This window comes from Diceros bicornis, chromosome 4, assembly GCF_020826845.1.
Source record: "Diceros bicornis minor isolate mBicDic1 chromosome 4, mDicBic1.mat.cur, whole genome shotgun sequence".
Taxonomy (NCBI): Eukaryota; Metazoa; Chordata; class Mammalia; order Perissodactyla; family Rhinocerotidae; genus Diceros; species Diceros bicornis.
The window spans coordinates 78,622,911-78,637,573 of NC_080743.1; the positions used below are offsets into that span (position 1 = coordinate 78,622,911).

Sequence of the window (14,663 nt, forward strand, 5' to 3'; positions counted from 1 at the left end):
ACTATCTGGGCAGTAGATATGCTCATTGCAACTTGCTTCTAGGCTCTTTCAGCAACTCGAGTTATGAAACATAATGCATTTATGTACATATGTATGTGCAATGCATGCATTATACATACTTCCATTTACATACAAACCTGCGTACATACAGATAATATGTGCATATATATTTTCGTATACACATACATATACATATTTTATGTTTATGATAGCTTTTGCCAGACAAATTTTTGTATGTTCAGTTCTGTTTATGCCTCTTTCTCTCCTAAGATTTTGGGTTTCTGGTCTTCATTAGAAATGTCTTCCAACACCTGTTTGCTTGTGAGATGATTTTCTTAGCTTAAAAAAAATCCTTTTAATAATTGATGTGGAATTTATGTTTGAATGGGATGTCAGATGATACTCCATTTTACTTTTTTTTTAGATGGATAGACATCTGTTCTAAGATAATTTATTAAATAATCTCTATTTTTCCCAGTGAAATTTAACTGCTGTCTTTGTTAATATATAACAACTTTTTGTGTGCATTGCCATTAATTAAAGATTTTTCTCTTGTGGCATTTAGCTATTCTTATGTTAATACCTGTTTCTATACCATGTTGATTTTTTTACAATGGCTTTGTCGAGTATGTTCTGATACAAGCCATATTTGTCGTCAACATTAGGGAGATTGCTGCCTTTCAAGATCGGTCTGGAATCCCTGGGGCTCTTACATTGGTAATTCTGAGAGCCATGCCAGTTATCCATTTATTGCCTCTTAGCTTCCAGTCCCTTTTTTCATTTCCTATTCTGCATTAATGGGTTGGAGTCTAAGTATTTTTGCTTTATAGTGAGTATGCTGTTAAGCTTCACAGTAGAGGGCGCTGGAGGGACTTTGCAGGAGGATAGGGGCTTCTCTTCCCCCTTCCACTGTGCTCTGGATTTTGTTTTCTCTTGCCTTCTGCTGCACTGTTGCCAGAGGCATCTGCCTCAGCCACATACTTAGAACATAGTCTCTTAACAAGCTTGCAGCCCCAGCCAGTTTGGTGGCCACCCAGCTAAGCACATCAAGGCACCCTAGGCCTACTGGAGAGTGGACTTCTGACTCTCTGACTCTCCCTGTGTACCTGCCCCTCAGCTTCAGCCTGCTAGTACTTCAGAAGGTTGTTTCCTGTGCCCCTCCTGACAGGGACACTGTAGACCCCAGACCTTGTTGCCTGTAGGCGAGCAGGCTCCTGATGCCCCGCTTCCTTCTGCATGCCTGTATGCCAGCCTTGGCCTGACTTTACCCCAGAAAGTTGTTGCCCGTGGTCTTCCTGACACAGATACTCTGTACCCCAGGCCTTGCGGTGCCTTGCTTGTGAGTGGGCTCCCAGCACTGTGACTCTCTTTTTGCCCACCTGCCAGCAGCCTTATCCCATCTGAACACTAGAGGGGTCTTTCTTGCTTTCCTGACAACTGTGGACCAGCTCTGGCCCGGGAAACCCGGCTGACTTCGCCCCCACTCAGTGGCTGCAACCACAGATTGCAAGATCCAAGAAGATCTGAATCCCAACCTTGGGGAGAGGTTCCCTCTCCCAAGTTGTTCCTTCCTTGGATGCTCTCCCCTGGGGTATTCTTTAGAGTTCTCTTTTCACCTTTCTTGTTGTTCCACTGTCATAGTTAATAATTCTTTACATTACACTTTTCCTCTTCAAATCACTGTGTGGTTTTGGTCTCTTGACTGAACCCTAGTTATGCTCTCTCTTTGACTCAGGAAGAATTCTGGGTGATCTGAAATTATTCTGTCTCCATTGGCTTGTAGTCCACAGGGGACAGGGATTTCTCCAGGCTGATTGCAGAACCACAGTACTCACTGAGCTTCACACTTGCTTCTTCAGGATATTCTGCATCTTTCACAGCTCCTTGAGATCTGGGGAGAAGATGCAGAGCATCTTACCTAGTATAGCAACATCAGGAGCATTTATGCCAGAATCAAGTCATCAAAAGCTTGTTGCTACAATTCTTTAATTTTAACAAATACTTAATATTAACAATTTATGATATATAATAGTATCTTGAAATATAAGTAATAGCAAAGCTATCTTGGTTGCATAATTAAAGAAAGCATTTGTATTTTCTTAGGTGAAAAACAATTGAGGGATGTGGGCAACAGGTCAGTAGCAGTAGAACCGTTAGTTCTGATGGGACCATCGATTCATCCTGTTCCCCTACTAAGCATTAGGGGATCCACAGACTCTTGTTATTGTAGGCTGTTAACCTTTGACTGCTTGTTTTTGGTCTTTGAGCCCATATATTCCATGATGCTCCACATTTCTGTTGCCTTCTGTTCATAGTTATTATGCAATATCTATGGTTCCTTTGTTTTCTTGACACTTTTCCTGATTAAAGTTGTTGTTGCTCTTTGCCCTTGAACTACTACCTCTTTTGACCATGATTTTGCCTGCTCTGTGCCTGGTAAGCATGATTACATGCCAAAAATATGTTATTAATAGAATCTTTTTTGATTAATTTCAACCTAACCCTTAATTATCTGGAAATTTTATGGGCACGTCTAATTCAAGAAACATTTAAAAAATAGGCACTGCGAATACAGTGACTCAAATAGCCTCTGTCTTCTAAGAAACTTAGTCTTGTAGTTGGAGTGAGCATCATGATCCAGAAGCTGAGAAAGGGAAGTGCTTTAGGATGTGACATCCTTACTGTCAAGTTTTTAAGTCTTGTGGCACTTTAATTATTAAGATGCAAATAGTTTTAAAAATTCACCAGTGGGAAGAGTTTTAAGAATCATGCTTCTAAACCCACACCAAAAAGTGTTTTTTTATATTCTAAAAGTAAGAAACCTCCCTCATATTGTATTTAACTGTCTCTTCCAACCCCTTTCTCTCTGATTACTTGACGGTAAGCTGTGTGACTTAGAGACTGCCTCATTCTTATGGGATATCTTCAGCATGTAGGACCATATCTGATATATAAATGCTTGGAAAATAAGTTGGAAAAAAAGAAAGAAGGAGTTAAGATTTAAGAGGTGGAATAGTTAATAGGCAATGATATCACTGAAAGTCAATTGCAAGGCAGAAATTAAAAAGTTTGATATACCTAGTGTGGGGACATAGATACACAACAGAAAGAGTATAAATTTGTAGTTTTTTTGGAGGACAATTTGAAATATACCTTTTTCTAGCAATTCTGTTTTTAGTAAATTTTACTACACATCTGTTCTCATGTCTGCATAGGAGATATTTATCAATGATTATTAGACGTTTTGGTCTCAGGAGTGTCCTTTATGCTCTTAAAAATTATCAAGCACCTTGAAGAACTGTTGTTTATGTGGTTGTACCTATTAATACTTACCATACTAGAAATTAAAAAATATTATTGTATTAAATAAGAAAAAAATACATGTTAATATTTTTATGAAAAATGACTTCTAAAGCAAAAAAAAAAAAATATTAAGAAGAGTAGTATTAGTTTACCTTTGCAAATCTTTAATGCCTGGATTAAAAGAAGACAGCTGGAGTCTTGTATCTGCTTCTGGATCCAGTCAGTGGTGATGGATTGTTTTGGTTGAAGTATATGAAGAAAATTCAGGCAGACAAAGATGATGTAGTTGAAAAAGGGAGGAAAATTTTATAGCTTTTCAGATAATTGAAGATATTCATCTTTGATACACCAAAACTTGACAAGTAATTTCTTTTCTTTTTTGTAATTTTTTTTATTGTGAAATTTTTGTTGTACATTATTGTTTGTCAGTCACCATATAAGTGCATCCCTCCACCCCTTGTGCCCACCCCCCACCCCCCTAGCCCCTGGTAACCACCAAACAGTTCTATCTGTCTGTGTGTTGGTTTATCTTCCACATATGAGTGAAATCATGTACTGTTTGTCTTTCTCTTTCTGGCTTATTTCACTTAACATAATACCCTCCAGGTCCATCCATGTTGTTGCAAATGGGAAGATTTTGTCTTTTTTTATAGCTGAGTAGTATTCCATGGTATATATATACCACATCTTCTTTATCCAATCATCAGTTGAGGGACACTTGGGTTGCTTCCATGTCTTGGCTATAGTGAATAATGCTGCAATGAACATAGAGGTGCAGAAGCCTCTTTGGATTGCTGATTTCAGATTCATTGGGTAGATACCCAGTAGTGGGATAGCTGGATCATAAGGTATTTCTATTTTTAATTTTTTGAGGAATCTCTACACTGTTTTCCATAGAGGCTGCACCAGTTTGCATTCCCACCAGCAGTGGATTAGGGTTCCCATTTCTCCACAGCCTCTCCAACATTTGTTGTTTTTTGTCTTGGTGGTTATAGCCCTTCTAATGGGTGTAAGATGATATCTTAGTGTGGTTTTGATTTGCGCTTCCCTGATGATTAGTGATGTTGAGCATCTTTTCATGTGCCTCTTGGCCATCTGTATATCTTCTTTGGAGAAGTGTCAGTTCATTTCCTCTGCCCATTTTTTGATCGGGTTGTTTGTTGTTTTGTTGTTCAGTTGTGTGAGTTCTTTATATATTATGGAGATCAACCCCTTGTCAGATGTATGTTTTGCAAATATTTTCTCCCAGCTGGTGTGTTCCCTATTCATTTTGATGCTGGTTTTGTTTGCTTTGTAGAAGCTCTTTAATCTGATGAAGTTCCACTTGTTTATTTTTTCTTTTGTTTCCCTTGTCTGAGTAGACATGGAATTCAAAAAGATCCCTTTATGGCTGATGACGAGTAGCGTACTACCTATATTTTCCTCCAGGAGTCTTATAGTTTCAGGTCTCACCTTCAGGTCTTTGATCCATTTTCAGTTAATTTTTGTGTATGGCGTAAAAAGATGGTCTACTGGGGCCGGCCCGGTGGCGCAAGCGGTTAAGTGCGCGCGCTCCGCTGCGGCGGCCCAGGGTTCGCTGGTTCGGATCCCGGGCGCGCACCGACGCACTGCTTGGTAAGCCATGCTGTGGCGGCGTCCCATATAAAGTGGAGGAAGATAGGCACAGATGTTAGCCCAGGGCTGTCTTCCTCAGCAAAAAAAGAGGAGGATTGGTGGATGTTAGCTCAGGGCTGATCTCCTCACAAAAAAAAAAAAAAAAAAAAAAAAAAAAAGATGGTCTACTTTCATTCTTTTGCAAGTGGCTGTCCAGTTTTCCCAGCACTATTTATTGAAGAGATTTTCCTTTCTCCACTGTATGTCCTTAGCTCCTTTGTCAAAGATTAGCTGCCCGTAGATGTGAGGTTTTATTTCTGGACTTTCAATTCTGTTCCATTGATCTGTATGTCTGTTTTTGTACCAGTACCATGCTGTTTTAGTTACTATCACTTTGTAGTATGTTTTGAAGTCAGGGATTGTGATGCTTCCAGCTTTGTTCTTCTTTCTCAGGATTGCTTTAGCTATTCGGGGTCTTTTGTTGCCCCATATGAATGTTAGCATTCTTTGTTCTATTTCTGTGAAGAATGTCCTTGGGATTCTGATTGGGATTGCATTGAACCTGTAGATTGCTTTAGGTAGTATGGACATTTTACCTATGTTTATTCTTCCAATCCAAGTGCATGGAGTATTTTTCCATTTCTTTATGTCATCATTGATTTCACTCAATAATGTCTTATACAATGTCATTGTATAGGTGTTTCACTTCCTTGGTTAAATTTATTCCTAGATATTTTATTCTTGTTGCGATTGTAAATGGAATTGTCTTCTTGAATTCTCTTTCTGTTAGTTCATTGTTGGTATATAGAAATGCAACTGATTTCTGTAAGTTAATTTTGTACCCTGCCACTTGGCTGTAGTTGTTGATTATTTCTAACAGCTTTCCAATGGATTTTTTAGGGTTTTCTATGTATAAGATCATGTCATCTGCAAACAGCGAGAGTTTCACTTCTTCGTTGCCTGTTTGGATTCCTTTTGTTCCTTTTTCTCGCCCAATTGCTCTGGCCAGAACCTCCAGTACTGTGTTGAATAACAGTGGCGAGAGTGGGCACCTGTGTCTTGTCCCTGTTTTCAGAGGGATGGCTTTCAGTTTTTCCCCATTAAGTATGATGTTGGCTGTGGGTTTGTCATATACGGTCTTTATTATGTTAAGTTGCTTTCCTTCTATACCCATTTTGTTGAGAGAGTTTATCATAAATGGATGTTGGATCTTGTCAAAAGCCTTCTCTGCATCTATTGAGATGATCATATGGTTTTTATTCCTCGTTTTGTTAATGTGGTGTATCACATTGATTGATTTGTGGATGTTGAACCATCCCTGTGTCCCTGTTATAAATCCCACTTGATCATGATGTATGATCTTTTTAATGTATTGCTGTATTTGGTTTGCCAATATTTTGCTGAGGATTTTTGCATCTGTGGTCATCGGGGATATTGGTCTGTAGTTTTCCTTCTTAGTATTGTCTTTGTCTGGCTTTGGTATCAGGGTGCTGTTGGCCTCGTAGAATGTGTTGGGAAGTGTTCCATCTTCCTCTGTTTTTTTGGAATAGTTTGAGAAGGACAGATATTAAGTCTTCTTTGAATGTTTGGTAAAATTCTCCAGAGAAGCCATCTGGTCCTGAACTTTTATTTTTTGGGAGGTTTTTGATTACTGTTTCAATCTCTTTACTTGTGATTGGTCTATTCAGGTTCTCTATTTCTTTTTGGTTCAGTTTTGGGAGGTTGTATGAGTCTAAGAATTTATCCATTTCTTCTAGATTGTCCAATTTGTTGGCGTATAGTTTTTCATAGTATTCTCTTATAATCTTTTGTATTTCTGTGGTATCTGTTGTAATTTCTCCTTTTTCATTTCTAATGTTATTTATTTGAGCCTTCTCTCTTTTTTCCTTGGTGAGTGTGGCTAAGGGTTTGTCAATTTTGTTTATCTTCTCAAAGAACCAGCTGTTTGTTGCATTGATCCTTTCTACTGTTTTTTAAATTTCAATTTCGTTTATTTCTGCTCTGATTTTTATTATTTCCCTCCTTCTGCTGACTTTAGGCTTTGTTCTTTTTTTCCTAATTCTGTTAGACATAGTTTGAGGTTACTTATTTGGGCTTTTTCTTGTTTGTTAAGGTGGGCCTGTATTGCTATGAGTTTCCCTCTCAGGACCGCTTTTGCTGCATCCCATATGAGTTGGTATGGTGTATTTTCATTTTAATTTGTCTCCAGATATGATTTGATTTCTCCTTTAATTTCATCAATGATCCATTGGTTGTTTAGTAGCATGTTGTTGAGTCTCCACAGCTTTGTCATTTTCCCAGTTTTTTTCTTGTAGTTAATTTCTAGCTTCATGGCATTATGGTCAGAAAAGATGCTTGTTATGATTTCAATCTTAAATTTATATAGGCATGCCTTATTTCCCAATATATCGTCTATTCCTGAGAATGTTTCCTGCATGCTTGAGAAGGATGTGTAATCTTCTGTGTTTGGATGCAGTGCTCTATATATATCTATTAAGTCCATCTCATCAAGTTTTTCGTTTAAGTCCGTTATTACCTTATTGATTTTCTGTCTGGATGATCTGTCCATTGATGAGAGGGTGTTAACATCCCCTACTATTATTGTGTTGTTGTTAATATCTCCTTTTAGGTTGGTTAATAGTTGCTTTATGTACCTTGGTGCTCTTATATTCGGTGCATATATATTTAAAAGTAATATGTCTTCTTGGTGGAGTGTCCCTTTTATCATTATATATTGCCTCTCTTTGTCTCTCATTACCTGTTTTATCTTGAAGTCAGCTTTGTCTGATATAAGTATGGCAACACCTGCTTTCTTTTGTTTGCCATTAGCTTGGAGTATTGTCTTCTATCCTTTCACTCTGAGCCTGTGTTTGTCTTTGGAGCTGAGATGTGTTTCCTGGAGGCAGCATATTGTTGGGTCTTGTTTTTTAATTCATCCCACCACTCTGTTTGACAAGTAGTATTTCTTAAAGGTTTAGCTGCATTATGGAATCTGAAACCCTATCAGTGAACCTTTGGTACTTAGTTGTATTGAGATCCATTGGTCTGTCTTAGATTTGAACGGATCTTTTACTGATGCATGAACTTATAACGTCATGCATTGGTCATTTGAAAAATATTGGTTCCCTGAGTTATGCAGATTTTGCAAGTCTTGACCCATTTCATTATACAATATCAAAGAATTATTAATATTTTATCTCTAAAGGAAATTTTTTGAGTATTGGGAAGCTATCAAGCTCACAGTGACTTGACAGCTTGAGTTTCATCACTGACAACAATCCTGTTGATAGTTTTCCTTGAAGTGTCAGGCTCACTTTGTTTATTTTTGAGAAAATATCTGCCAAATATCTGAGGCTCAATAGTTATAGTTTTTTTTTCCCCACAGACTTTTATAAAGAAATGATCTCAAGGGTTGAGATTTAATAAAGTTAATAACTTTTACTGCTTCATCAAGGACACTCTTAAATGAAACTGGCATTTAAAAAGATTTTAATATGAGTGAGTGACAGTAGGGAATATGATGATTACTAGTAAGTTTAGTTTGGTGCCATCGTCTTGATTCATGCTAAGAGGTCAGCAGTTTTACCTCCATTGCTTTTAGATTATCAGTGCAAATGTCAATGTGGTGAAAAATGTAACTGCTGTCTTAGTAGTATTATAAAAATGATTTGACCTCATTGATTCCTTGAAAGGCCCTCAGGGGACCCCGCAATCTGTGGACCACATTTTGAGAACACACAGATATGTGCACACACATATGGACATGCACATGGGTGTTCTTGCAACATTTTCAGTAGGAGGAAACTGAAAATAAACTGAATTTTCTCAGTTACGAATATATGATCGTATGGATGCGCCATAATTTAACCAATTAATAGAATCTTCAACTATTGGATATATACTGGTATAGAAAGATGTCTAAGATAGATTTTTAAGATACAGAAAACAAATGTTACACAGCAATATGTGTAGTAAGATCCCATCTATGTTTAGACAGACATATATATTTGTGTGAAGACATACCTACACACATTTGTATAATGTGTGTAACCTCTGTGGGCATGGGAGGAAGGATATTTTTATTTTTTGCCTTGTACCTTCTGTGCTGTGGAATTTAACTGCATACATATACCTTTAACTTTCATGTTGGAAGATACACAGCCCAGCTTCTTAAACAATAAGCTTGTCACTGGGTAAAAGGGAGTGGGTTCTAAATTGGTTGAGGTTCTTAGCTATTATTGTCTGTTGCTGATGGATTATCGTCAACTTTTCTGCACATCCTTTCATATTATAGAGTGAAAGTTTCTTATTTATCTTAGTAAGTAAGCAATTTATCTCTTTCAATAAATGGTACAGTCCATTTGTGATGCTTGATAACGGCAATGAACCCTGCAGGTAGCAGCTGTGGTTGTGTGGAGGATTTTTGGTTAATCATCTATCTTTTTAGCTACTCTCAAATTTTTAGTATGTAAACCTCAGGAGCAAAAGAAAGTCCTGTTGTAATTTACAGAACCATCAGATATGTAGTTACTATTCTAGTGGTACAGTGAAAAGAACATGCCTTTCGGAATCAGATGGATTTAGGCCCAAATCTTCTATCCATTATTTACTAGTGGTGTGATCTTGTACAAATTAACATCTGAGTCTGTTTTCTTATTGGTAAGATAGGGATAATACTTTTGTGTTCTGAGGATTGTATCTGTAGCATGTCTAGCTCAGTGCTCGACATGTATCAGCTATTGTTAGCTATCATCTGTTGCTCAGTTATCATTCCTCTCGTGTACAGAACTCTCTTGTGTCTCCTTCTTGAGTGGTGCAGTGTTCTACTGTGAAGTTTCTGGTTAGCCTTTCAGACTTGTGGTTCCCTCCTCTTCTAGGAAGTTCTCTATGTTTCCTTTAGGCTGAGTTGGTTGTTTTTCTCTTCCATTTCTACATCTCACCAATATAGCACCTATCTCATTTTGTTTTTCTCCAGTTTTTTTAATTTGGAAAATTTTCAAATTTACAGGAAAAAACCCAAAAGAATAATGTAGTGAACACTTTTGCTCAAGTTCACTGAGTGTTAACAATTTGCCACGTTCTTCTGTAACTGTATGTATGTGTGTCTCATTTTTTTCCAGAACCATTTGAGAATAAGTTGCAGATATTGTGACATTTCACACCTACTTCTCATATTTCCTTGTGACCACAATTCCATATCACACTCAAGAAATTTAACATTGATACAATAATATTACCAAATATGCAGTCCATATTCATATTTCCCCACTTGTCCTAAAAATGTCCTTTTTAGATTTTTTTTTGGATCGAAGATTATGCCTCTAGGTTTGTTTCTTTAATCTAGAATGTTCCTTATGCAATTTTTTTGTCTTTCATGACATTGACCTTTTTAAGGAGTGTAAGACAGTTGTTTTGTAGATTGCACAATCTTGATCTGTCTGATTTTTTTTTCATGATTAGATCATTGTTTTTGTTTTATATTTCATTAGGCTTTGATTTCATGTGAGAAGGAAATAAAGCAGCTCCTGACAGCTAAGAAAGAACTGGTCTGGCACTACCTATCTGTTTTTTTTTTTGTGAGGAAGATCAGCCCTGAGCTAACATCCGTGCCAATCCTCCTGTTTTTGCTGAGGAAGAGTGGCCCTGGGCTAACATCCGTGCCTATCTTCCACCACTTTATATGGGTTGCCGCCACAGCATGGCTTGATAAGCGGTGCATTAGCGTGCATCCGGGATCCAAACCCGGGCCGCCAGCAGCAGAGCACGTGCACTTAACCGCTACACCACGGGCTGGCGCCCTACCTATCCGTTTTGGTGTTTCTTAGAGTTGGCCTGTCTGTTGTTCTCTTGTTGAACATAAGCAGTTTCACAGAACATGAGCATTAGACAAGTCCACTCTGTGTCCTTAGATCAAGACGAAAACAGGACCACTCCGTAATCATGTATGAACACAGACAAAAACACGAACACTGTTCAAGTCACAAAAATGATCAAGCATATCTTCATCCTGGCTACTGTGAGTGACTGCTGCTTCTTTATAAACTGCAACCTTAGCCTCTCTTCATTCTTCTTGCCTAATAGTAAGATTTATTAGAATCATAGAATCATAGAGTTATATAGAAGTCACAGAATTACCCCCACTTCCTGACAGCATCCTACCCAGGGCAAGCCCCACTTCCGTGAACTTTTCTGAAAGCACCTAACACAAACCCAAATGATGAGTCTTTTCTAATACCCTCTTAGTGAAATGCCCCAGGGTTCCCAGTGGTATATATTCTTCCTAGTTGCAAGAAGTAATAACTCCAATTTGTTTAACTAGAGGTGTGTTCTTGCTGCTGTTGGCTAAAGGGAATTCACGCCTGAGAACCTTGGCCTCTCTTTCTTTTTACTCTGAATGAATTTTTGATACGTTTGGGAATCAGCATCAGGCTTTTCTGGTTAGTTTCTTACTGGTCAAGGATAACTATTAGTTCTGTATAACTAGTTTTTGATCGTTGACATTTGGGTTTAAAAAAAATTGTAAACTCTGTTATCTAGGAGTTCTGCATAATAATAATAAAAAACATAGAGAAGATCACAAAGGCAACTTACAAATCAAAGAGAGAGACTATTTCCATTGATTTACCAGCTTAGTTAGAATGTTTGAGTTTAATTTTTCCCCCCACAGCTTTTAATAAACAAACCATTGTTGGACAATTGTGAGCAGGAGAGTGGCTTATATATAAAATATACACACTCATACACAAATAATATAATACATAATATATAATATTGCCCAGTAAATCTTCTTAAGAAAAATTTGTTTTGCATTTTCTATCGTAGATTACCTGTAATTTTTCTGTGCTGTTTGCAGGAAAATAAACATTGACTCTGTGAATGGAAATTTAAAGCAATGATGAGAGCATCACCTCCTTATGATTTCTCATTGTGGCTGCCTTTCAAGTGATGCTTTGATGATATTAAAGGATTAACAACTAGAGAACAGCTGCTACGGGTGTTGTCTACCATTAGGATGACTGTTGAATCTTGCTACTTAAAAAAAATTTTTTTTTAAATTAGGTGGCTTTGTTAGCGATATTAGGGCCAGTAGTTGTTGCATTAAAATTCATCTACTTCTCTTTGTTTACACTACCAATACTATTTGTTTTTTGTTATTCTGAAATATCTTAGGAACAAAGAAATGAGCATGTTCTTTCATCATATTTGTTCTGATGATGGGATTCAATGTAATTGAACCTTATTTTTGGTTGTGTTCCGCTCTGAAAAATGTTTTAATTCATCTCTGCTTCTCCAAGTTTAGTGGAATAGAAATGCATAGATCAATAGAAGTACAACAAAGATGTGCTTTTGACATATTTATTCTATTTAGAAGTTGATATATCTGTTGCTTAAGCATTTTAGTCTAGCTTAATGGGGAGGTGGGATGAGTCATGGATCACACTAGGATTAAAGCTCCCAAATTTTTATGTATTTGTTTCAGCTACTAAATAAGATTATTTTAGGGTGTCATTAAATGTCAGGGAATTTTCCATTAAAATTTCTCAACAAGTAGTTAATGTATTTAAAAATAATATTGGGGGCCGGCCCCATGGCGTAGTGGTTAAGTGTGCACGCTCCGCTGCTGGCGGCCCAGGTTCGGATCCCGGGCACGCACCAACACACTGCTTGTCAGGCCATGCTGTGGCAGTGTCCCACATAAAGTGGAGGAAGATGGGCACGGATGTTAGCTTGGGGCCAATCTTCCTCAGCAAAAAGAGGAGGATTGGTGACAGATGTTAGCTCAGGTCTGATCTTCCACACACACACACACACGCACACGCGCGCACACACACACACGCTAAATAAATAAATAAATTAAAAAAAAAATAAAGTTAATATCAGTCGGTCTTGTGGGTTAGAACATAGTATTACGCATGCATTTTCTGAGTTTCTGTCCTAAGATTATAGATGTTCACAAAATTACTAATATTAATTCACAGGCCCTAGAATTTACTTTTTTGTTTAAAGGATAAATATGTTGGACTATAATCATAAGCACTAGAGTGTACTTAATTTCTTCTTTAGGCAAAAAAAGGAATAATAGACATTTAGCTGTCATGTTAACCTGTTTGGCCAATGGATTTTCCCCAAGATTGAAAAATTTAGATTGTTTTCTGGCCAGAGAATTTGTTTTATGGGTTGGGGAGTTTGTTTCCAGATAATATTATTGATAGGTAAGCTAGCAGTGTCATTTTAGATATGCTTTTGTCATTGGGAGAGTCGAGTTTAATTTAATTCTTGCATATAAACTGGGAACTAATAGGAAAACAGATTTAGCATAAAGGGCTATATTAGGTTTGGTTACTTGTGACAAAACTTAAAACCAGATAGAAGTCAATTTCTTTCTCATGGGATAAGATCTGGAGGTAGCCTCAGGCAGGGCAGCTCTACAGTGATTAGGAATCCAAGCTCCTGCCTTGTTGCTGTGTCATTTTTAACTTCCCATGGTATAGTCCTTCCTGGAAAGGGAAAAGGAGAGAGAAGAAAAGGTGAGGAGAGGGTGTATATCAGCTATCTCTAAAAAAGATTTCTGGGAAGCCATAATATAACTTTATGTGTTATTGGCCAGAACTTAGTCCACGTCCACATATAACTGCAAGGGAAGCTAGAAATTATAGTCATTTTTTACTGTGCCGCCATGTCCGAAGTCAGAAATTGGAGATTATTTTGCTAAGGAAGAAGGTGAGAACAGATATTGAAATAGCAACTGGCAGCCTATTCCATAGTAAATAAAGCAGTATACGGGATGTTAGAAATCCTCTAATTGACTGCCATTGGCCTGCTAACCTTTACTGGGCCCTGGGCTCTTTGAGGATGCTGATAAAAGTTACAATCCCTTTCCCTAGAAAAATGTACCTGTGGACATACGCACGAAATTTTGTAGGATTGTGTCTCTGAAACCCATCCATTAAGCCTAGGGGGTTGTTTATGGATCCACTGTTAAGATTTTTTTATTAGTGAAAGATGACTGACCATCTTCTAGGATAGAATGTTCCACTGTAAGACAGTTTTTTTGCTAAAAAGTTTTTCTTAGTTTCCGTTATTCACTCATATAGTCAACAAAAGTTAATTAGCATGTTCGGTATGGTAGACGCTATGATGGTACTTGGTGGTTCAAAGACATCATGATTAATTTATTAAGTGCTTACTATGTGCCTGGCATGGAATTGGGAGCCTTAAGTACGTTGTTCATTTTCTCCATTTTACAAATGATGAAATAATCTGTCTAAGATTTTTGTCGCTAGTGAATGATGGAGCTAGTAGTTGAACCCAAGTCTAACTCTAAAACCGTTTCTTTTAGTTATCATGAAGCAGACCCTTTGCCATAAACATGAGACACATTGAACTGAGAGTATTTAGTGGTTCAGTTTCAAATTCTTGCCTTGGGTTCGATAACTAGGAATCTGTTTCTGCCTCAATTTTCTGTTAACACTTTGCAAAGCCACTTGAAATGTTTAAGTATGTGATGCTGCTGCTCTTGATTTTGTATTTTTTTAAACCTGTTATTGCAATCAGTATGACACCTGGCATGTGACAAATGCCAGCCAGTAATCTGATCTAAGACTAGTATAAAATAATATTTTAAAATGTCTTATCAGCATTCAAATTGTATATATCATTAAAAAAAATTCTATGAAAACCACCTTTCGATCACCTTATGAAGCAGAGCTCACTGGTGCTGTGTGTGTTCTCTTTTTTTCTCACAAGTATGCTGTCATGTATGTTGA

The 14,663-nt window shown here is 37.4% G+C and overlaps 1 protein-coding gene across 1 annotated transcript in view; it reads left to right on the forward strand.

The window, feature by feature from the left end:
- RPS6KC1 (ribosomal protein S6 kinase C1) overlaps nt 1-14,663 on the forward strand; it is a 176,355-nt gene that overhangs the window by 30,569 nt on the left and 131,123 nt on the right. The window lies entirely within an intron of this gene.